Raw genomic sequence first — 22037 nt, forward strand, 5'->3', positions numbered from 1 at the left:
CTGCCCCGTCTTCCAGATCACAGGACAGTGGTGGACGCGTACTTCCGGGAGCTGCGCCGCCTGGACCACAGGAGGAGACTGGTCAGCCCTGCAGCGCTGCCCTGGTGTGGACCGTCTGGTGGTGAGTACAGTCAGACTGCTGCATGATGTCGCCGGCTACCCCCGCTGCCACCATGTCCTGACTGCGTCTCCTTCCTCCACCCTCCCACGCTGCTGCCTCGGCCTCCCGTTTACTGCTGCACCAGCCACCCTCCTCCATTTCTACATACAGTATAAGGGTGACATTTTGATGGCTTACAATTTAAGGGGCTGTTGTGATGAAAGACAGTGTGGGGCTGGTGCGATGGTGACAGTGTGGGGCTGTTGCAATGGGGAGACTACAGTGCGGGCATGAGCAATGGGGAGACTACAGTGTGGAGCAGGTGCAATGGGGAGACTACAGTGTGGGGCTGGTGTGATGGGGACAGTGTGGGGCTGGTGTGATGGGAGACTACAGTGTGGGGCTGGTGTGATGGGAGACTACAGTGTGGGGCTGGTGTGATGGGAGACTACAGTGTGGGGCTGGTGTGATGGGAGACTACAGTGTGGGGCTGGTGTGATGGGAGACTACAGTGTGGGGCTGGTGTGATGGGAGACTACAGTGTGGGGCTGGTGTGATGGGAGACTACAGTGTGGGGCTGGTGTGATGGGAGACTACAGTGTGGGGCTGGTGAGATGGGGACAGTGTGGGGCTGGTGCGATGGGGGACAGTGTGGGGCTGCTGCGATGGGGAACAGTATGGGACTGCTGCGATGGGGGACAGTGTGGGGTAGGTGCAATGGGGTGTGGGTTTTTTTCCTTGAAATGCCGCCTGCCACCGATGGGAATAAAAAATAATCCGCGTGGCATTATGTGAATTTTGGCTCAATCCACGTGGCATTATGTGAATTTTGGCATAATGTGTAAGGGGCAAGTATAATGGGGTCTATTATTTTGTTGCAGAATGTGTAGAAGTGGTATATGGTGTGGAACACTACACAAGGCCAATTTTGAGTGTCCACACCCTCTTTTCCTGAGCGCTCGCGCACAAATGTATTGACACTATTGACACCAAGGTGGGCCTGTGTACTTTAAATGCCAGGACCTATTTTTAATCCCATTCCCGCCCTTTATCTGCTCTCTGAGCGTGCACACTGGCACCATCTCTTTGCAAGTTTTTGAACAGGATTCTCCTAAACTCACTATGCCGCTATTTTTACATACTGTTGTAGACCAGCATTTTTTTTTTTTTTAAATATGGATGTTTTCCTCCTCTTCCCTTCCCTTCAGGATGCTACTAAAACCTTGCTGCCACTGAGGACCCCCAGGACGTTGCTCAGGACACCGCCCAACATAGATGGGAAGGATACAGGCGGGGAGACAGCTGCCCCAACTCCGCCCCCAGGGCGCTGCGGCAGAGAACAGAGCCCAACGCTGCTGGGAACGACGCTGAGGAGGAGAGAGGTGCCCTATCCGACAGATGCTGCAGTACCCCCACCTGCGACCGATTCTATGTGAGTGCACTCTTCGGTCACGACTGGCGAAGAGTATGTCTTGGGGGGGGGGGGGGCGAGGGAGGGGAGAGGAGGTGCAAGATTAATCTGCTTTGGGCTAAGGGAAGAGGTGTGGCATGATGCTAGGTGGTGGGTTGTGATTACATGTAATGGGCATTAAGGGGTTTAGCAGTGGTGTCAAACTCATGGCCCTCCAGCTGTTGTGGAACTACACTTCCCAGCATGCCCTGCCACAGATTTTAGCGATCCATTATATAAAATCTGTGGCAGGGCATGTAGGGATGTGTACTTCCACAACAGCTGGAGGGCCGTGACTTTGACACCACTGGGTTAAGGCATACCTTTTAAATATGTTTTAGGTACACGGTAACACCATAATGTCCCCCCTTCTGTTATTTTGTTTGTTTAAAATAAAATTGATGGCGCCATCTGTGTGTGTATATATGTATATGTGTGTATATATTCGCTCCCTCACCACCGTGGCAAGCGATCCACGTCCCCCCCTTGTCGGGATTTTGGCGGTTGGGATTCCGGCGTCGGGATCCCGACCGCCGGGATTTCATACTGAATCCTCGCTCCCTTACCACCTCCTTCTCTTCCGATTCCCCTCCTATGCTTCCCCTCCTCCTTTGCTATGCTTCCCTCCTCCGCACCCCCTCTCCCCCTCCACTGCTCTTCTGCTCTCCCTTCTAACTCTTCCTCTACTCTGCTCCCCATCCTCCTCTGCCCCCCCTCCTCCTCACCTCCTTCTTCTCTGATCCCCCTCCTCTCCTCCACTTCCCCCTCCTCCACAAACCCTATCTTCCTCTCCCCTGCTCTCTCTTTCCCCTCTATCTCTCTCCTCCTCACCAATTTCCCCACACTTCTCTATCTCTCTTTCAGACTGCCGGTGACCCCGTGCTGGGGTGCAGGAAGAGAAGACTCGGCGCCATGGAGTTGGAGCAGGAGGAGATGACTAGCACTGGGGAAAAAAGAGTGCAGAAGACCCATGAGCAGGGGCCGAAAACATGGTGTTTCCATCACTGCTGATCATGTAGAATGAAGCATCGATGACAAGAGGTACATAGCACCTGTGTATACTGCTCTCCCTTCTCCGCTCCTTCTCCACACCTCCACTTCCCATCCTCCTCACCCCCTCTCCTCTGCTCCCCCTCCTCCTCTCCTTCACTTTCCCTCCTCTGCTCCTGCTCTCCTTTCTTCTCTCCTCCTTTCCCTCTCCTCCTTTCCTCAGCTCCCCCACCATCTTCTCATCTACTCTCCATCCTCCGATCCCCCCTCCTCTCCTCTGCTTCCCCTCCTCCTCCGCTTCCTCTATTCTGCTCCCTCTCCTCTTCCGCTCCTTTGCCCCCTCTCCTCTTCCACTCATCCGCTCCTTCTTCCCTTATCCCCCTCCTCTCCCCTGTTCTCTCTTTCCCCTCTATCTCTCTCCTCCTCACCAATTTCCCCACACCTCTCTCTCTCTCTCTCTCTCTCTCTCTCTCTCCTCTCCTCTCCTCTCCTCTCCTCTCCCCCTCTTCTCTCTCTTCTCTCTCTCTCGGACTGCCAGGGACCCAGCTGTGGGGTGCAGGAAAAGAAGACCCAGCGCCGGGAAGATGAAGGATAAGATGACTAGCACTTGGGAAAGAGAATGCAGCAGACCCATGAGCAGGGGTAGAAAACCCGGCATTCCATTGCTGATCATGTAGCATTCAGCGCCGATGACAAGAGGTACACTGCGCCTGCGTATACTGCTCTCCCTTCTCCACTCTTTCTCCACACCTCCTCACCACCTCTCCTGCTCTACCTTCTCTGCTTCACCTCTCCCTCTCCTATGCTCCCCTCCTCCTCTCCTTCACTTTCCCTCCTCCGTTCTTGCTCTCCCTTCTCCTCTCCTTCCCTTCCACTCCTCCTTCTCCTTCCCTCATCTCCCCCACCTCCTCCTCATTTACTCTCCATCCTCCGCTCCCTCCTCTCCTTCCCCTCCTCGTACGTTTCCTATATTCTGCTCCTTGTCCTCTGCCTCCACTCTTCTGCTCCTTCTTCACTTATCCCACTCTTTCTTCCACTTCCCATCCTGCTCTCTCTTTCCCCTCTATCTTTCTCCTCCTCACCAATTTCCCCACACTTCTCTCTCTCAGACTGCCGGTGACCTTGTCCAGGAGGAGATGACTAGCACCGAGGAGAGAGAGTGCTGCAGACCTGGGAGCAGGGGCAGAAAAACCATCGCTACCATCGCTGCTGATCCTGAGAGGAGGTACACAGCGCTGGCTTGCACTTCCTCACTCCTCCACACCTCCTCCTTCCCCTATCTACTCCTCTCCCCCTCTGCTCCTCTTGTCTGCTCCTGCTCTCCATTCTCCCCTCCTCCTCAGCTCCCCCAACATCTCCACTCCCCCTCTCCTTTGCTTCCCTCCTGCTTACCTCCTCTCCTCCGCACCCCCTCCCCTTCTCTCCATTCTTCACTCATCCTCCACGCCTCCTCTCCTCCTCTTGTCTGCTCCTACTCTCCGTTCTCCAACGCTCCTCAGCTCCCCCACCACCGTCTCCGCTCCCCCTCCTCCTCTCCTTTCCCACCACCTCTCCTCTGCTTCCTCTCCTCCCCCGCTACTCCTCAACCCCTCCACTGCTTTCCCTTCTCCTCTCCTCTGTTCACTACCTCTCCTCCACTCCTTCACTTCCCCTCCTCACCCCCTCTCCTGCTTTCCTATGTCTGCTTTATCCTCTCCTCTGCTCAACTTCCTACTATCCTCCACCGCTACCCCCTCCTCTCCTCCGCTCTCCCTCTTCTGCTCCCCTTTATTCCTCCTCTCCTCTGCTTCCCCTCCTCCGCTCTCCCCCTCTCCCCTTTTTCTCTCCCCTGCTCTCTTCCCCTTTAAAGCTCTCCACCCCACCACCTTCCCCACATTTCTCCTTTCTCTCAGTCTCTACCTGACGTTGTCTTTCACCTTGAAACACACTCTCTCTGTCTTACTCCCTGTCTCTCCCTGATTCTCTCTGTATCTCTCACTTATTCTCTCTCCCCCTTTCTCTTTTCTGACACCCTATCATTCTCTCTCTCTCTCCATCTCTTTCCCTGACACCCTCTCTTACTCCGTTTCTCCCCTTCTCTCTACCTGACACCCTCTTACTCCATGTCTCTCCCTGATACCCCTTCTCTCCCCTGACATTCTCTCTATATAATTATTTCTCCCTGTCTCTCTCCCTTTCTCTCAATGACACCCTGTAGGCTATGCCCGGCTTTCATCCCCACCGCTGCTGGACCCATGGTAGGCTGGCAAAGTAAATAGCCTGCTATAGTGCTTCTTTTCTGCCCTATAGTGCATTTTCTCTGCCTTGCATCCCCACTGTCAAGCTCTCTGACCCTGTGTCCCCTGATTTCATGATCTCTGTCCCTGCATCCTCGCTGTCATAATCGCTGTCCCTTCATTCTTACTGTCGCATAATGTGAATTTTGGCTCATTCTCCGTAGCACCATAGCCAACATTTACCATACCCCCATATGTGTGTATATGTGTGCTCCAAAACGTTGCAATAAACAGTCATCACTGACTCTGAAAGACCTTGGAGTGCTGTGTGGTGAGCGTTCTCCCTATTAAGGGATCTACCCCCACCCATATTGTAATATATAATCTATCCTGGAAACGCCCCTCTACAAATCTTGCATTTGGTCTTACCTGAATAACTTGTCGACCATGCCCATGTCAACCTTAGGCTTGCATCGACCTTCTGTCATTTCTGTGTTTAAAAAAATGCACAAGGTGAATATTATATACTAGGTGATTCATCGCGCCCTACGGGCGCTCTTCACACCGTCGTAAGGGGCTGCGCCCCCTTAATTTGTGAACATTTGCATATGAGAAAGATGGTTAGAATTGTATGAAAGATGCCTGTATTGCAACTTGAGTTATAGGTGAAATGTGTTAAATAGAGAGCATATGATGTGGAAGGGGGTGTGTATTGTTTTGTTTAATTAAAAAGCGGTTACAGAGTAAGATGTACATTGATAGTGTGGATGGTACAGTGACATTTGTGGGTGTGGGGGGGGGGGCTGTGTGTTCGTGTTGTTTAGGTGTGTGTGTGCAATAGTATAGTAGGGTGTTTCTGAGTCAGCGGCTCCCCACTGGTGGAGGTCACGACACAGGAAAACAGGAGGCTGGGTAGTGATAGGGGTGTGTGAGCACAAGGGAGACTAAAGAGGAGGGTGGGAGATACTGTGCAGCTTCTGCCAGTGGGTGAGGGTCCAGCGTGGCAGTACAGTATGGTGGCCCTTAGTCAGTGTCTCCTCCTACTGGGTGGGAGTTCGGGTGCATGAGAGCAGGAGGCTGGGCTATGAGGCATGATAGGGGCATGTGGGCAAAACATTGTCAGCGACTCCCCAGTGGTGGAAGTTACGGTTCAGGAGAGCAGGAAGCTGGGTAGTGATAGGGGTGTGTGAGTATACGGGGGACTAAAGAGGGGCTTAGGGGTGCTGCCGTGGGTGGATGCCGTGAATTGTGGGAGGGGGGGCGCGGGGGTTGCAGCGAATCACGGGAGGGTGGGTCGCGGGGGTTTGCCGCAATGACAGGAGGGGGGGTCAGGGGTGGGGAATCGCGGTAGGGGGGTCGTGGGGGGCACCGTGAACAGCGGGAGGGGGGGCCCGGGGGGTTGGCGCGAATCGTGGGAGGGGGGGTCGCGGGGTGCCGCAATCGCAGGAGGGGGGGGTGTCACGGGGTGGGGCCGCGAATCGCGGGAGTCACCGGGGGTGCCGCGAATTGCGGGGGGTGTGCTGCAAATCACGGGAGGGGGGTCGCCGGGGGTGCCGCGAATCGCCACAAGAAAAAATCAACACAGAAAGTTCAACACATGTAAATGTTGACATAAGTGTGGCACTTCATCGGTGTCCATGTCGACACATGAGAATGTATATGAAAACATTAAAAAAAAAGAAAAATAAATCTTCAAAAACTCATGTCAACCTTTTTCATTGTCGACCATAGCCGTGCCAGTGTTTTGCATGTGCCATTTAATCCTGGGGTTGCTGTGAATCGCACGCGGGGGTGGGGGGGAGGGAGGAGGTGAGGGGTGTCCGCGAATCACGGGAGGAGGGGTCGTGGGTGGATGCCGTGAATTGCGGGGGGTGGGGGGTGTGGGTGCCGCGAATTGTGGGAGGGGGGGCGCGGGGGGTTGCAGTGAATCGCGGGAGGGTGGGTCGCGGGGGCGGGGGGTTGCCGCAATGACAGGAGGGGGGGTCAGGGGTGGGGAATCGCGGTAGGGGGGGTCGTGGGGGGCACCGTGAACCGCGGGAGGGGGGGCCCGGGGGGTTGGCGCGAATCGTGGGAGGGGGGGTCGCGGGGTGCCTGGAATCGCAGGAGGGGGGTTGTCACGGGGTGGGGCCGCGAATCGCGGGAGTTACCGGGGGTGCCGCGAATTGCGGGGGGTGTGCTGCAAATCGCGGGAGGTGCCGCGAATTGCCACAAGAAAAAATCAACACAGAAAGGTCAACACATGTAAATGTTGACATAAGTGTGGCACTTCATCGGTGTCCATGTCGACACATGAGAATGTATATGAAAACATTAAAAAAAAGAAAAATAAATCTTCAAAAACTCATGTCAACCTTTTTCATTGTCGACCATAGCCGTGCCAGTGTTTTGCATGTGCCATTTAATCCTGGGGTTGCTGTGAATCGCGCGCGGGGGTGGGGGGGAGGGAGGAGGTGAGGGGTGTCCGCGAATCACGGGAGGAGGGGTCGTGGGTGGATGCCGTGAATTGCGGAGGGGGGGTCGCGGGGGGGGGTGTGGGTGCCGCGAATTGTGGGAGGGGGGCGCGGGGGGTTGCAGTGAATCGCGGGAGGGTGGGTCGCGGGGGCGGGGGGTGCCTCAATGGCAGGGGTGGGGAATCGCGGTAGGGGGGGTCGTGGGGGGCACCGTGAACCGCGGGAGGGGGGGCCCGGGGGGTTGGCGCGAATCGTGGGAGGGGGGGGTCGCGGGGTGCCGCGAATCGCAGGAGGGGGGGTGTCACAGGGTGGGGCCGTGAATCGCGGGAGTTACCGGGGGTGCCGCGAATTGCGGGGGGTGTGCTGCAAATCGCGGGAGGGGGGTCGCGGGGGTGCCGCGAATTGCCACAAGAAAAAATCAACACAGAAAGGTCAACACATGTAAATGTTGACATAAGTGTGGCACTTCATTGGTGTCCATGTCGACACATGAGAATGAATATGAAAACATTGAAAAAGTGAAAAATAAATCTTGTCAACCTTTTTCATTGTCGACCATAGCCATGTCAGTGTTTTGCATGTGCCATATAATCGTGGGGATGCCGTGAATGGGGGGGGGGGGGGGGGGTGGAGGGAGGGAGGTGCATACCTCCCAACATGACCCTCTCCAGGAGGGACACATTGCTCTGTTTCTGGACTTTCTTCTTAATTTATGGATTACCATCACCAGTGCTTAAACACCTTTCTTATCAATTACCCTGTTTAAAACAGGTGATGACAATCCTAAATTGAGATGGAAGTCCACAACCCAGCGTTACAGCTCCAGACACACTTTGAGTGACAGATGTAGCCAAATATATAAGAGACTAGGTGATTCATCGCGGGCGCTCTTAACCTGTGAGCCCCTTTATGTAGGGGTGGGTGTACTGCAGGATGGAGAGGGGGGCGGGTGCGATGTTGCCTGTGGTGGATATGGGGGTGCTGCGGGTGGCAGAGGGGTAGGTGTGGTGGTGCGGTGGGTGAGGGTCGGGTGCAAGAGTGCTTGGGGGTGGTGTGGGTGGGAGAGTTGTTGGTGTGGGGATACTGTGTGTGGAATAGCAGGTGCAGGGGTGGGCCATGTGGGTTGGTTAGGAGCAGGGGTGCACGGGTGGACTGAGAGGGGGTGTGCTGTGGGAGCGGGGGAGGTGTGTATGGGGGAGGAATGGATGCATGGGTACTGCACGTGGGGAATGGGGGTGTGCGGTGTTGGTGCGGCTGGGTGCAGGGGTACTGCATGTTGTGGAGGTCTGGGTTGGGGGGGTGCCGTGGGAGGGAGCAATAGTACCATGGGTGGGGGTTATTGGCAGGTGTGGGGTTGCGGCAGGTGGGGGAGAGTGTTTGGTGGTGGTGCGTGAGGGGCAGGTGTGGGTGTGCTGCAGGTAGTAGAGGTGCGGGGGGGGGGGGCTGTGTGTGTGCTCTTGTTTTGGTGATGGAGGGATGGGTGCAATGGTGGTTTAGGTGTGTGTGTGCAGGGGGTGTAGGAGTTGGGGGTGTGCGTGGGTGACGGTAGGGGTGTGGGTGTGATGTGGCATGGGGTGAGTCCGGTGGGGCGTTGGTGGTGGAGGGTCGGGCTTTGGTTTGCTGTGGGGGGGGGGGTTAGTCTCCAGGGACTGCCAATAATGACAAGTAGATTTCTGCTTGCACTCCTCCCAGTTTGTGAGCAGAAATATGACAAAACTAGAGTGGCGATGCACTTTTAAGCGATCAAACACACGAGTACCGGCATTCTCCAATATAGCATTACGCTGATTAGAATAGCTCTGTGACCTCTCTCCCGGCAGTATACACAGCGCGAAGAATATAATCAACCCCAATATTATTAGATAATTGGAGTACTTTTTAATCACAATGCTTTTGTTTCATTTACAGGAACAAAAATGAAAAATCATAAAAAGTCACTGTGTGACATCATACTGTACATGCTTTGCTGTCAAAACCTACAGTCTTAGACAAATTTTGGATAGTGGAAGGCCGACTCAAGTTGAAAATCTCGGAAACCAGAGATTAGAAATTCCTGATCCTAGGACAGATTCTTCTATACATGCAATCGCACCTGTTGAAGTGTATTTGCATTCTTCAATACCTACAAATGAATACTACTTCCCAACAGAGGAAATATCCATCCTATAGTATAACACCCTCATCCCCAGCCAGGTCAACGCAATCCCACTGAGCCTTTATTTAGACTGAGTATTAATGCAAGAGGAAGTGGAATACAGACATTTCAATAGCTCCCATAAGTGTTATGCTAACGACAGTTATTAAAGCTTTACATAGCTACACATTGTGTACGTTGTCTCTTTTTTTATTACCTAGTTACAACTCCAACAGTTTCTTAGCTGGAAACTAAGGGGTGTACTCAATACGGGAGAGGTAACTATACGGTGAGCAGCGCTGATAGCCTGCCATCAGTATTTAACGCTTCCCCCTCACTCACCGTTTCCACCTTGCCTGTTCCTTGAGATGAGGTGGAAATGGCGAGTGTGGCTGTCAAAACAGTGAGGTTTGCCACAAAATGCGGTGGGCTCACTGCATTTGCAGCGAACCTCACCATTTAGGGGAAGCCTCGCCGTCCTCTGACGGCGAAGATTCCTGGAACGTAGAAAGCGGTGAGGTGGCTGGACGTGAGGATGGCATTTCCTCGCCAAAAAATTCCATCCTCTCCGCCCGTGTGTCTGCACATTGAATACACGATTTTGTCTTATATACTGTAGAATGTATAGTTGAAACTAGCTATACCGGGGGAAGCGCCGTCGGAAGAGGACGCGCGCGCATCCCCTTTCGCAGATCGGCTGGCGGGGGATGGCGGCTGGCAATTCTTCCGCCATACCCTGCAAAGCTGCGACCGGCTCCATCTGTACCTTAATCATACACATATTGAGGCATATTCAATAAAAACGTTTATAATTATGTAATAGCTCTATATTGATATATGTGATTTGTCATAGTTTGTCAAAGTAGTACTTCATATGTACTTTTGCTGTGATATTGCTATTCAAATATATTCAAAACATTTTACAAATATCTTAAACATTAAGTGTTAAGCAAACTTGCAAAATGGATTTATTTTTGTGTGCTTAAGTTCTTTTTCTTTAAATCAAAGGTTAAATTTGGATTAGTAACAGGCCATGCTTTGCAATTAAATGCTGCTCAGGTGCATACTGTAGGTGCCGATTCTGTGGGTGCACAAGGGCCCGAGCACCCACGGAAAATGATGAGCACCCACGGGCCTGAGTCCCGCTGCTGGGCCGCCATATTAACTTGCTAATTTGCGGCTGCAGCACCCACATCGCCGTACCAGCCACCTAGGAAACAGTATGCCGGGAAGAGTGTATTCTGTCCGCAGAGTACCTGCACTGTGGGGGCATTTTATGTATGTGGAACTCTGTTGCCGTAATTTGAATATTGGAGACAATTGTGCTCCATAATATAAATTGGTATTTTGTGGCCACACCCCTTCCCCATGAAGCCACTCATAACTGCAATCATGGGGTTTGTCTAACATCATGGGGTTTGTACAGATTGTACACACGGAGCAATATATTAGTGAGCAATATATTGCTCAGTGTCCTGATTTCATCAGCGACCAGAGATGGTCACTGATGAAAGAAAACACTGCCAGGGGAAGTCTCACGGGGAAAGAGCCGATTGCCGGGGGAAGCTGCTTGACAGCGACCATATCTTCTGCGATAAAGGCTGAAATTGCATTGTGTGTACAGGTCTTTAAGGGGCCTACACGAGGCAATTTCATTGCATTTTCAAAGCATTAAATCAGTAAAATTAGCACTTGTTCAGAAGTAGATCGAAAAGGTTTTAGGCAGGGGCGTAACTCGAACCTTGTGGGCCCCACAGCAAAATCTCCATAGGGCCACACACACACACACACACTGTTGTCACTACAATGCCCCTTAAGAGGCAGTATAGTGCTGTCACCTGCAGTGGCTGGTGGGCAATGGGGGAGGTGTTGCAGGAACAGGAGCGAGCATGCGGTCACCTGCAGGGGCAAAGGGGGGGTGCTGTCACCTGTAAAGGGTGGGGGGGTTCGCAGGCAGAGGAGGAAGTATGGGGCATGATGTCACCTTCAAGGAGGGGGTGGTACAGGAGGGAGCAGGCTGTCACCTGCAGGGCTATGGGGGAGGGGTCCGCAGTCACAGGAGGGAGCAGATGGCAGGCTGGGTGGGCAGACAGGCTGTCCCCTGCAGGGACAAGGAAGGGCCTGCAGGCTGACACTTGACTGGGGGGGAGGGGGTCGCTGGCATCCCAGCAAGTTACTTGTTTGTGGTCACTGAGTTCAGTGTGTACAGCCAGCAGCCATCCAGACCCATGCCGTGCTGCCTGGTAAAATGTGCTGGATCACCCTCACCCATTGTCCCTGGGCACAGCAGAAGAAGGAGCTGCCAGGCGCCGCTGTAGCTAGTCATATAACCTATGCGTGCACCCAGCTATTTTGAAAGGCAACATTTATTAGCTTCTTCATCAGGACATAAAAAAACAGTACAATATTGAACATATTTATACATATCAAGCACACAGCGTTACCAGCGTCATCTGAGCGTTGCACCATCACAGCGCAACTGCACCAACGTCCACATGTCACCACGCTGCCGTAATCAGCACATAAACAGTGATGTGCATCACACAGCCTTGAACACCACCAACATGTATTAGTTGCTATTGACGCACAGCACTACACAATCATTAGAAACATAATAGCAACAATAAGCAAAATACAAGCATACCATGCAGACAGTATGATTAAACAATACAATCTAGACAAAAGGAGAATGATTGTAAAACACAATGCAAGCCTAAGATCTCATTGAGTGCTAGTTGTCTCCTCCATCTCCCCGGTGCTGGGTCTTCTCTTCCTGCACCCCACCACTGGGTCCCCGGCAGTCTGAGAGAGAGAGAGAAAGTGTGAGGAAAGTGGTGGGGAGGAGAGAGAAACAGAATGGGAAGAGAGAACAGGGGTGAGGCGCGCGAGAGAGAACAGGGGTGAGGCGAGAGAGAGAGAACAGGGGTGAGGCGAGAGAGAGAGAACAGGGGTGAGGCGAGAGAGAGAGAGAGAACAGGGGTGAGGCGAGAGAGAGAGAGAACAGGGGTGAGGCGCGAGAGAGAGAGAGGGTGAGGCGAGAGAGAGGGTGAGGCGAGCGAGCGAGAGGGTGAGGCGAGCGAGCGAGAGAGGGTGAGGCGAGAGAGAGAGGGTGAGGCGAGAGAGAGAGGGTGAGGCGAGAGAGAGAGGGTGAGGCGAGCGAGAGAGAGAGGGTGAGGCGAGAGAGCGAGAGAGGGTGGAGAGAGAGAGGGTGGAGAGAGAGGGTGGAGAGAGAGAGGGTGGAGAGCGCGAGAGAGAGGGTGGAGAGAGAGAGGGTGGAGAGAGAGAGAGAGAGGGTGGAGAGAGAGAGAGGGTGGAGAGAGAGAGGGTGGAGAGAGAGAGAGAGAGGGTGGAGAGAGAGAGAGGGTGGAGAGAGAGAGAGAGAGAGAGGGTGGAGAGAGAGAGGGTGAAGAGAGGGAGGGTGGAGAGAGAGAGAGGGTGGAGAGAGAGAGGGTGGAGAGAGAGAGAGGGTGGAGAGAGAGGGTGGAGAGAGAGAGAGGGTGGAGAGAGAGAGAGGGTGGAGAGAGAGAGAGAGGGTGGAGAGAGAGGGTGGAGAGAGAGAGAGAAAAGGAGAGGGGGTGTGGAGGAGGGGAAGTGAAGGAGAGGAGAGGGGAGTGGAGGAGAGGGGGAGCAGAGAAGTGGAGGGGGTGCGGAGTATAGGAGGTGAGCAGGAGGGAAGCGAGAGGAGGAGGGGAAGCAGAAGAGAAAGGGGAGCTGAGGAGTGAGAGGAAAGAAGAAAGGAAAGTAGGGGAGGGGGTGAGGAGTATTGGAAGCAAAAGAAAGGAGGGGGAAACAGAGGAAAGGAGGAGGGGGAGCGGAGGAGGTGGTTGGGGAGCTGAGGAGGAGGGGAGAACAGAGAGCAGGAGCAGACAAGAAGAGGGGGAGAGGAGGAGGAGAGGAGGCATGGAGGAGGTGCAGAGAAGGGAGCGCAGTGCAAGCTGGTGCTGGGTACCTCCTGTGACAATCCGCAGCGATGGTAGCGATGATTTTGCTGCCCCTGCTCCTGGGCAGACTGGGTCTGCTGCACTTTCTCTTCTTCTGTGCTAGTCATCTCTTCCTGCTCCATCTCCCCGGCGCTGGGTCTTCTCTTCCTGTACCCCAGCACAGGTTCACTGGCAGTCAGAGAGAGAAAAGTGTGGGGAAATTGGTGAGGAGAGCAAAAGAGGGCAAGGGGAGAGCAGGGGAGAGGAGGAGGGGAAGGAGGAGAAGAGGGATCAGAGAAGAAGGAGCAAAGGAGTGGAGGAGGGGGATCAGAGAAGGAGCAAAGGAGTGAAGGAGGAGAGAAGCGGACATGTAGAGAAGTAGCACAGAAGGCACTGTGTACCTCTTGTCATTGGTGCTGCATGGTACATGATCAGCAGTGATTGAAATGCTCCTCCTCCGACGACGAAAAGTGGTGTGGAGGAGAGAGAGAAGGGGAGCAGAGAAGAGGAGGAGGGAGAGGAGTAAGAGGAGGGGGAGCAGAGTAGAGGAGGAGAGGAGAAGGGAGAGCAGGAGAAGAGGAGAGGGGTGAGGAGGAGGGGAAGTGAAGGATAAGAGGGGGAGTGGATGAGAGGGGAAGCGGAGAAGTGAGAGAATGGGAGGGGGTGCGGAGGAGATTAGGAGAGCAGGAGGGAAGCAAAGGAGAGGAGGAGGAGGGGTAGTGGAGGAGGGAAAGAGATGTGGTAGCTGAGGAGAAGAGGAGGAGCGGAGACAAGGAGAAGGGAAAGCAGGGGAGGGGTGAAGAGGATTGGAAGCAGAAGAAAGGAGGGGAAGCAGAGGAAAGGAGGAGCAGAGGAGAGGAGGCGCGGAGGAAGGGAAGCTGAAGAGAAGTTGTGGGGGAGGAGAGGGGGGGAGGAGAGGAGGAGGGAGCGGAGGATGGAGAGTAGATGAGGAGGAGGTGGGGGAGCTAAGGGAAGGAGTAGGAGAACGGAGAGCAAGAGGAGAAGGGAGAGCAAGAGCAGAGGAGGGAAAGTGAAGAGAGGAGGAGGGGGAGCATAGGAGAGGGGGGAGAGGTGAAAGCAGAGAAGGGAGAGCAGGAGGGTGAGGAGAAGGGGAATTGAAGGGGAGGGGGCTGAGGAGGTGTGGAGAAGGAGCAGACGTGCGGAGAAGGGAGAGCAGTATATGCAGGCGCTGTGTATCTATTGTAATCGGTGCTGCATGATCAGCAGTGAGAGAGAGAGAGAGAGAGAGAGAGAGAGAGAGAGAGAGAGAGAGAGAGGTGTGGGGAAATTGGTGAGGAGGAGAGAGATAGAGGGGAAAGAGAACAGGGGAGAGGAGGGGGATAAGGGAAGAAGGAGCGGATGAGTGGAAGAGGAGAGGGGGCAAAGGAGCGGAAGAGGAGAGGGAGCAGAATAGAGGAAGCGGAGGAGGAGGGGAAGCAGAGGAGAGGAGGGGGGATCGGAGGATGGAGAGTAGATGAGAAGGTGATGGGGGAGCTGAGGAAAGGAGGAGGAGGAGAGAAGAAGGGAGAGCAGGAGCAGAGGAGGGAAAGTGAAGGAGAGGAGAAGGGGGAGCAGAAGAGAGGGGGTGAGGAGGATGGGAAGTGGAGGAAAGGAGGTGGAGTGAGGAGGTGTGGAAAAGGAGCGGACATGTGGAGAAGGAGCGGCGAAGGGAGAGCAGTATACACAGGTGCTATGTACCTCTTGTCATCGATGCTTCATTCTACATGATCAGCAGTGATGGAAACACCATGTTTTCGGCCCCTGCTCATGGGTCTTCTGCACTCTTTTTTCCCCAGTGCTAGTCATCATCTCCTGCTCCAACTCCATGGCGCCGAGTCTTCTCTTCCTGCACCCCAGCACGGGGTCACCGGCAGTCTGAAAGAGAGATAGAGAAGTGTGGGGCAATTGGTGAGAAGGAGAGAGATAGAGGGGAAAGAGAGAGCAGGGGAGAGGAAGATATGGGGTTGTGGAGGAGGGGGAAGTGGAGGAGAGGAGGGGGATCAGAGAAGAAGGAGCTGAGGAGGAGTGGAGGTGAGGAGGAGGGGGGGCAGAGGAGGATGGGGAGCAGAGTAGAGGAAGAGTTAGAAGGGAGAGCAGAAGAGCAGTGGAGGGGGAGAGGGAGGGAAGCATAGGAAAGGAGGAGGGAAGCAGAGGAGGGGAATCGGAAGAGAAGGAGGTGGTAAGGGAGCGAGGATTCAGTATGAAATCCCGGCGTTCAAAATCCTGACAAGGGGGGGACGTGGATCGTCCCCCCTTGCGGGCTCGCTGCGCTTGCTACGGTGGTATGGGAGCGAATATATACACACATATACATATATACACAGCACACACACACACACAGATGGCGCCATCAATTTTATTTTAAACAAACAAAATAACAGAAGGGGGGACATTATGGTGTTACCGTGTACCTAAAACATATTTAAAAAGTATGCCTTAACCCAGTGGTGTCAAAGTCACGGCCCTACAGCTGTTGTGGAAGTACACATCCCTACATGCCCTGCCACAGATTTTATATAATGGATCGCTAAAATCTGTGGCAGGGCATGCTGGGAAGTGTAGTTCCACAACAGCTGGAGGGCCATGAGTTTGACACCACTGCTAAACCCCTTAATGCCCATTACATGTAATCACAACCCACCACCTAGCATCATGCCACACCTCTTCCCTTAGCCCAAAGCAGATTAATCTTGCACCTCCTCTCCCCTCCCTCGCTCCCCCCCCCCCAAGACATACTCTTCGCCAGTCGTGACCGAAGAGTGCACTCACATAGAATCGGTCGCAGGTGGTGGTACTGCAGCATCTGTCGGATAGGGCACCTCTCTCCTCCTCAGCGTCGTTCCCAGCAGCGTTGGGCTGTGTTCTCTGCCGCAGCGCCCTGGGGGCGGAGTTGGGGCAGCTGTCTCCCCGCCTGTATCCTTCCCGTCTATGTTGGGCGGTGTCCTGAGCAACGTCCTGCGGGTCCTCAGTGGCAGCAAGGTTTTAGTAGCATCCTGAAGGGGAGGGAAGATGAGGAAAACATCCATATTTAAAAAAAAAATGCTGGTCTACAACAGTATGTAAAAATAGCGGCATAGTGAGTTTAGGAGAATCCTGTTCAAAAACTTGCAAAGAGATGGTGCCAGTGTGCACGCTCAGAGAGCAAATAAAGGGCAGGAATGGGATTCAAAATAGGTCCTGGCATTTAAAGTACACAGGCCCACCTTGGTGTCAATAGTGTCAACACATTTGTGCGCGAGCGCTCAGGAAAAGAGGGTGTGGACACTCAAAATTGGCCTTGTGTAGTGTTCCACACCATATACCACTTCTACACATTCTGCAACAAAATAATAGACCCCATTATACTTGCCCCTTACACATTATGCCAAACGTATTGAGCCAAAATTCACATAATGCCACGCGGATTGAGCCAAAATTCACAAAATGCCACGCGGATATTCTTTATTCCCAGCGGTGGCAGGCGGCATTTCAAGGAAAAAACCCTAACCCCATTGCACCTACCCCACACTGTCCCCCATCGCAGCAGCCCCACACTGTCCCCCATCGCAGCAGCCCCACACTGTCCCCATCGCACCAGCCCCACACTGTAGTATCCCATCACACCAGCCCCACACTGTAGTCTCCCATCACACCAGCCCCACACTGTAGTCTCCCATCACACCAGCCCCACACTGTCCCCATCACACCAGCCCCACACTGTAGTCTCCCCATTGCACCTGCTCCACACTGTAGTCTCCCCATTGCTCCAGCCCGCACTGTAGTCTCCCCATTGCAACAGCCCCACACTGTCACCATCGCACCAGCCCCACACTGTCTTTCATCACAACAGCCCCTTAAATTGTAAGCCATCAAAATGTCACCCTTATACTGTATGTAGAAATGGAGGAGGGCGGCTGGTGCAGCAGTAAACGGGAGGCCGAGGCAGCAGCGTGGGAGGGTGGAGGAAGGAGACGCAGTCAGGACATGGTGGCAGCGGGGGTAGCCGGCGACATCATGCAGCAGTCTGACTGTACTCACCACCAGACGGTCCACACCAGGGCAGCGCTGCAGGGCTGACCAGTCTCCTCCTGTGGTCCAGGCGGCGGCGCAGCTCCCGGAAGTACGCGTCCACTGTCCTGTGATCTGGAAGACGGGGCAGCTGGGAGGCGGCACACGCGTATCGGCTCCTCTGTCAATCACAGGTCATGTGTACATGTGTCCAATCCTCACAGACAAGGGCGGGCATACAGCCTATATCTAGCAGGCAGCCCAGCCCTATTAGTATATACAGTGTCCGGGGCCTCTTAAAAAATAAATAAATAAAACGCAATCGTCATATTCAGCTCGTCATATTCAGCTCGTTATATGTCATAGCCAACTCGGTATACACTATATTCAGCTCGTCATATTCATAGCCAACTTGCTATACACTATATCCAGCTCGTCATATTCATAGCCAACTCGCTATACACTAGATCCAGCTCGTCATATTCAGCTCGTTATATTCATAGCCAACTCGCTATACACTATACGCAGCTGGTCATATTCATAGCCAACTCGTTATACACCATATCCAGCTCGTCATACATTATATCCAACTCGTCATACACTATATTCAGCTCGTTATATGTCATATTCAGCTCGCCATACACTATATTCAGATCGTGATATGTCATAGACAGGAAGTTGTAATTTTGACTTGAACGGCCCCTCATACCTTCTGCTCCTTCTGCTACACAGACTTCCCACAGCACATCGGCTGGCTGTCATGTAGTAGCGCGCAGGCAGCGCCCGGCGCCCCCCGGGGATCCGTGCGCGCGCATGCGCAGTAAGGACTTTGCAGGAGTCCCCACAAAAACCGGGAGGTGGGGGCAGGTTTGCGGGGCAGCGGGAGGCTCCTGCAAAAAGTGTGAGTCTCCCGCTGAATGCGGGAGGGTAGGCAAGTATGGGAGACAGTAGTACTACAGGTACACAGTTAGACTGTTCTCCTAAGCAGAGAGGAGAACAGAGTACACAGCAGCACTGAGGGAGACAGCCCCAGCGAATAAAATAAAATAATTACAGCACAGCACACCAGAGGTAGACCGCACAGAGGAGACAGTAGTACTACAAGTGCACAGTTAGACTACACAGCAGCACTGAGAGACAGCACCAGCAATTGAAAAATATTGCGCTCATGGTTAAGCTCAAGTTTAAGCCCCAGCAGCAGCACCAACACACCCTCTCCCAACCCACTACTTGACTGGAGTGAAGATGGCGGGCAAAGCAGCCGCTTATAAAGCCTAGCGAAATCCGGCGCCGGGAGATGACGTTCTAATCACGCAGACGGACCCGAGTCAGGCGGGAATCTCAGAGCGCTGCTCGGAATCGGGCTCGGAATGATGATGTCCGTGGGGGCTCGGATCTCTGGAATCCGAGTCTGCACATCTCTAGTATGCATAGACAGATAAATAGTCCTAATTTGTAATGGACAATAAGTGCTACTGGACATTTAATAGGTTATTCATTATAGCAGAATACACACATAACAGACACTCCCTACTTCCATACATGGGGTATAATGGTTACTGTACACTTGGAGGTACAGGCAGCCTTATTACTGATGTGTATGGTTTGGAGATAATGGCGGGCACAGCATTAGGGGGTGCCTGTGCACCCGTAACACTCTGGCAGGTATTCTATACTTTAATTCACCTTGTGCAGCGGATCCTGTTTTGGATTCGCTGCACAGTCGCCGGGTTCCGGAAGGGCTGCAGCATTCGCTGCCAGCCTTTCCTTTACCCCCTACTCAACGCCTCAGGGGCTTGCTGGGAGTCGAATGCCGCCAGGGAGCTGGGAGTCGGCTGCAGGCAGGGAGATGGAAGCCTCCCTGCCTGCGCCGGACACTGTGGGGGTGAAGGAGGGCTGCGGGGGACACAGGGAGAGCCCCCCAGAGCTGGCAGGGGGCTGTGTTAGGGAGCCGCTACACACTGGTCCCAATCTGTAATGATCGGGATCAGTGTGCAGTGAATATATGAATATTAATGAGCGGCTCCCGGCTCGGCCCCCTGCTGGTGAATGTTTTAAAAAAAATAATATATATATTGTTTAAAAAAAAAAATTAACATATATTCATGTGCTGCAAACAAAAGCAGTTCTCCACTTCAGCATTGATCACACTCTCGGCGAATTCCACTAAAAACCCCATTGAAAACCACTGGCGAATCGCGGAGAATCACAAACAGAGAATCGCCAGACATTCGCTCTTCATTTGCAGAGAATTGTGTCCATTGAATAGGGCGAATAGTTTTTTTCTGTGAGTAAATTCCCTGTAAACCCGGCGAATTGCCTGATTCCCCAGAAAATATGGCGAATCAGAGGCATTGAATACTGGCCTCTATGTGCGCACGCCTATGAGTACTGCTTCCTTTTCCTGGTACCCCGGATCAGTGCGTAGGAGAGGCAGCGATGCTGAGCCTAATATATATGGGGATTGTGCGCGTCCCACAGAAGTGAATTGCCTCTTAGTGACAGGTGTGTGTTACCCCCAAAGCAGCAGCAGCAGGTGAGTGGTGCAGGCACTGAGAGCTCATATTATGGAGACTTACATAGAACTGCGGAGTAATGGGTGATCCAAGCTTACGCTTAGAACTATAATCTCTGCGTCCCGATATTTACAAACAATATTCAGAAACAAAGAACCAAACACAAACCGATCCCTAATAAAAAGGTGACAACCATCCGGTTCCTTTCATCTAAGTACTAATAGAAACTATAACCAGAGACAGATGGGTTACTGTGATTCCGGAACCTTTTACACCTGCACCAGTATCAATAAATGCCCCAGACTAAACACAGTGACAAGACGCCATCATACTTCTTATTCATGACCACTGTACATCCGCACACACAGAGATAGATCACCAAGACACACAATAACCTGCATCACACACATGGATAGCCCCCATATGGTCTCCTTACATAAGGACATTATTTAATGTAGAATTGTAATAGTTCAATCTTTTTGCTTTTGTGTACTATGAGGCTGGTTGTAAGCTTGGAGATGGGAACATTGTGCTATTAGGGGTGAACAGTGTGTGCTATGAGGGGGCAATGGTCTATAAGGGGGGGGGGGGTGAGTGAGCTATGAGGGGGTCATTAGCATTGAGGGGAGACAGTGAACTATACATGATAAGTCAGCTGTAAGGAGGTGTGTGCACTATGAGGTGGCTAGTAACTTGTGAGTTTGTCCTCATCTCAGAAGATTATAATATTGTGCTGCATTTATTACATTATTGGTGTCACATGTGGTGTAATAAATGTAAGTGATATGAGATATGTAATCTCCAGCATCCACAGTGTTTATTTTGCATAGTGATGGTGGAGCACTGTCTTCTGTTTTGCACGTGGGCACACCAACCCTAGTTCTGCTGCTGAAAACAATACAAAGTGTGTGATGAATGGGATATGCTCACTAGGAAAACACAAAGGTAGAATTCCTTATTAACGCTCTATATACAAATGACTAAGATGCTTACCAGCCCGATCTGCTGTCTTCTGTAATGTGGATGATCTTCCCAGGCAGATATAGATGGGGGTGTCGAGAAGAATCGGTAGGGGACCCATCGGTCAGAGTATTGTACGAGGAGGACTTCTTCTGTGCATGTGTTCGCTTCTGTGCATTCGCCTTCGGAGACTTGCATAGTCTCCGTGGCACTCACATGCATACCCATCAAAACGTTGGGCATCCCCATGCAAACGCAGGCGGAAACCTGCCTGCTGGGGGAAATCGGCTGATGTAACTGGACGTCAGCCACCCGCCCAGCTCTTGGAGCAGGACGCCACAAATCTATGTAAGCAGAGACTGACAGTACCCTATATATCACTATTTATTGTGTTGCCTCTGTATAACTTATTATTATTACATGAGGTCCCTATTATATAATTCTTCAATGTTGTGCCCCCCTAATACTTAATACGTATTCAATACTGTGCCCCCCTCCCCCTAATATTTTATTATTAACTATTGGAACCCCTGAAATCTAATTATTAGGGATTTTTCATTTTCTTATAGCATCATACAAATGATAGATATAATCTGATTGGTTGTTATGGGCAACATCACCTATTTTAATTTTTAGAAGCTTTAGGAAATCTACCTCCCTTGTACTGGAATATATATATATATATATATATATATATATATATATATATATTAAAAGTGGGGGGAGTGTGGTCCTTTTTCTGCGCTGGTTAGTGGGCTGCACTTCTACCGTACCTAGCTGTTAATATAGGTACCAGATGGGAACGATGGAAGGAAGAAGAGGTAGATGTGCGCTCTGTCTATTTCACAACTTTTGTACATTAATGATCATATGTTGGTACATAAGATTTGTGTTTATTCTAATTTACAATGACAAAGTATCAGTAAACAATGAGTTTGTACAACATTCGATACAGGTTACAGATTCAGGTACAATCTTGTTCAAGGGAATGATAACAGATCCAGCTTCAAGATGTGCAAAACTTCTTAGGATACGAAACCCTACGCGTTTCGTCCCTTAGGACTTCATCAGGGGTAAATGGGGATCCAATCTGAGATGTACCATAAAGAAAAACTTCTTCCAACAGCAAGTATGGATATAAAAAGTTACTGACCATGTCAGTTTTGATAAAACCTCTGTCCTGCAGAGGTATAGGTCTTCAAAAAGCCCAATTTCTGCCGGTAATAGCTTGAGGTAAACTGCTCAACCACAGGGGTCACTTCCACATATGTGTGCTTAAAAGGTACGAAAGAGATATAGTCAGCCTCCAACTCC

At 52.2% G+C, this 22037-nt stretch overlaps 1 long non-coding RNA gene across 1 annotated transcript; it reads left to right on the forward strand.

The window, feature by feature from the left end:
• The first annotated feature begins 3103 nt into the window (after positions 1–3103).
• On the forward strand, positions 3104–9347 carry LOC146056816 (uncharacterized). The gene is made up of 3 exons (XR_014469420.1): positions 3104–3239; positions 3650–3765; positions 9115–9347. It is a non-coding gene; the product is annotated as an uncharacterized LOC146056816 (long non-coding RNA).
• The last annotated feature ends 12690 nt before the right edge of the window (positions 9348–22037 follow it).

The sequence above is a fragment of the Crinia signifera genome, unplaced genomic scaffold (genome assembly GCF_055691185.1).
Source record: "Crinia signifera unplaced genomic scaffold, ASM5569118v1 HAP2_SCAFFOLD_91, whole genome shotgun sequence".
Lineage (NCBI taxonomy): Eukaryota > Metazoa > Chordata > Amphibia > Anura > Myobatrachidae > Crinia > Crinia signifera.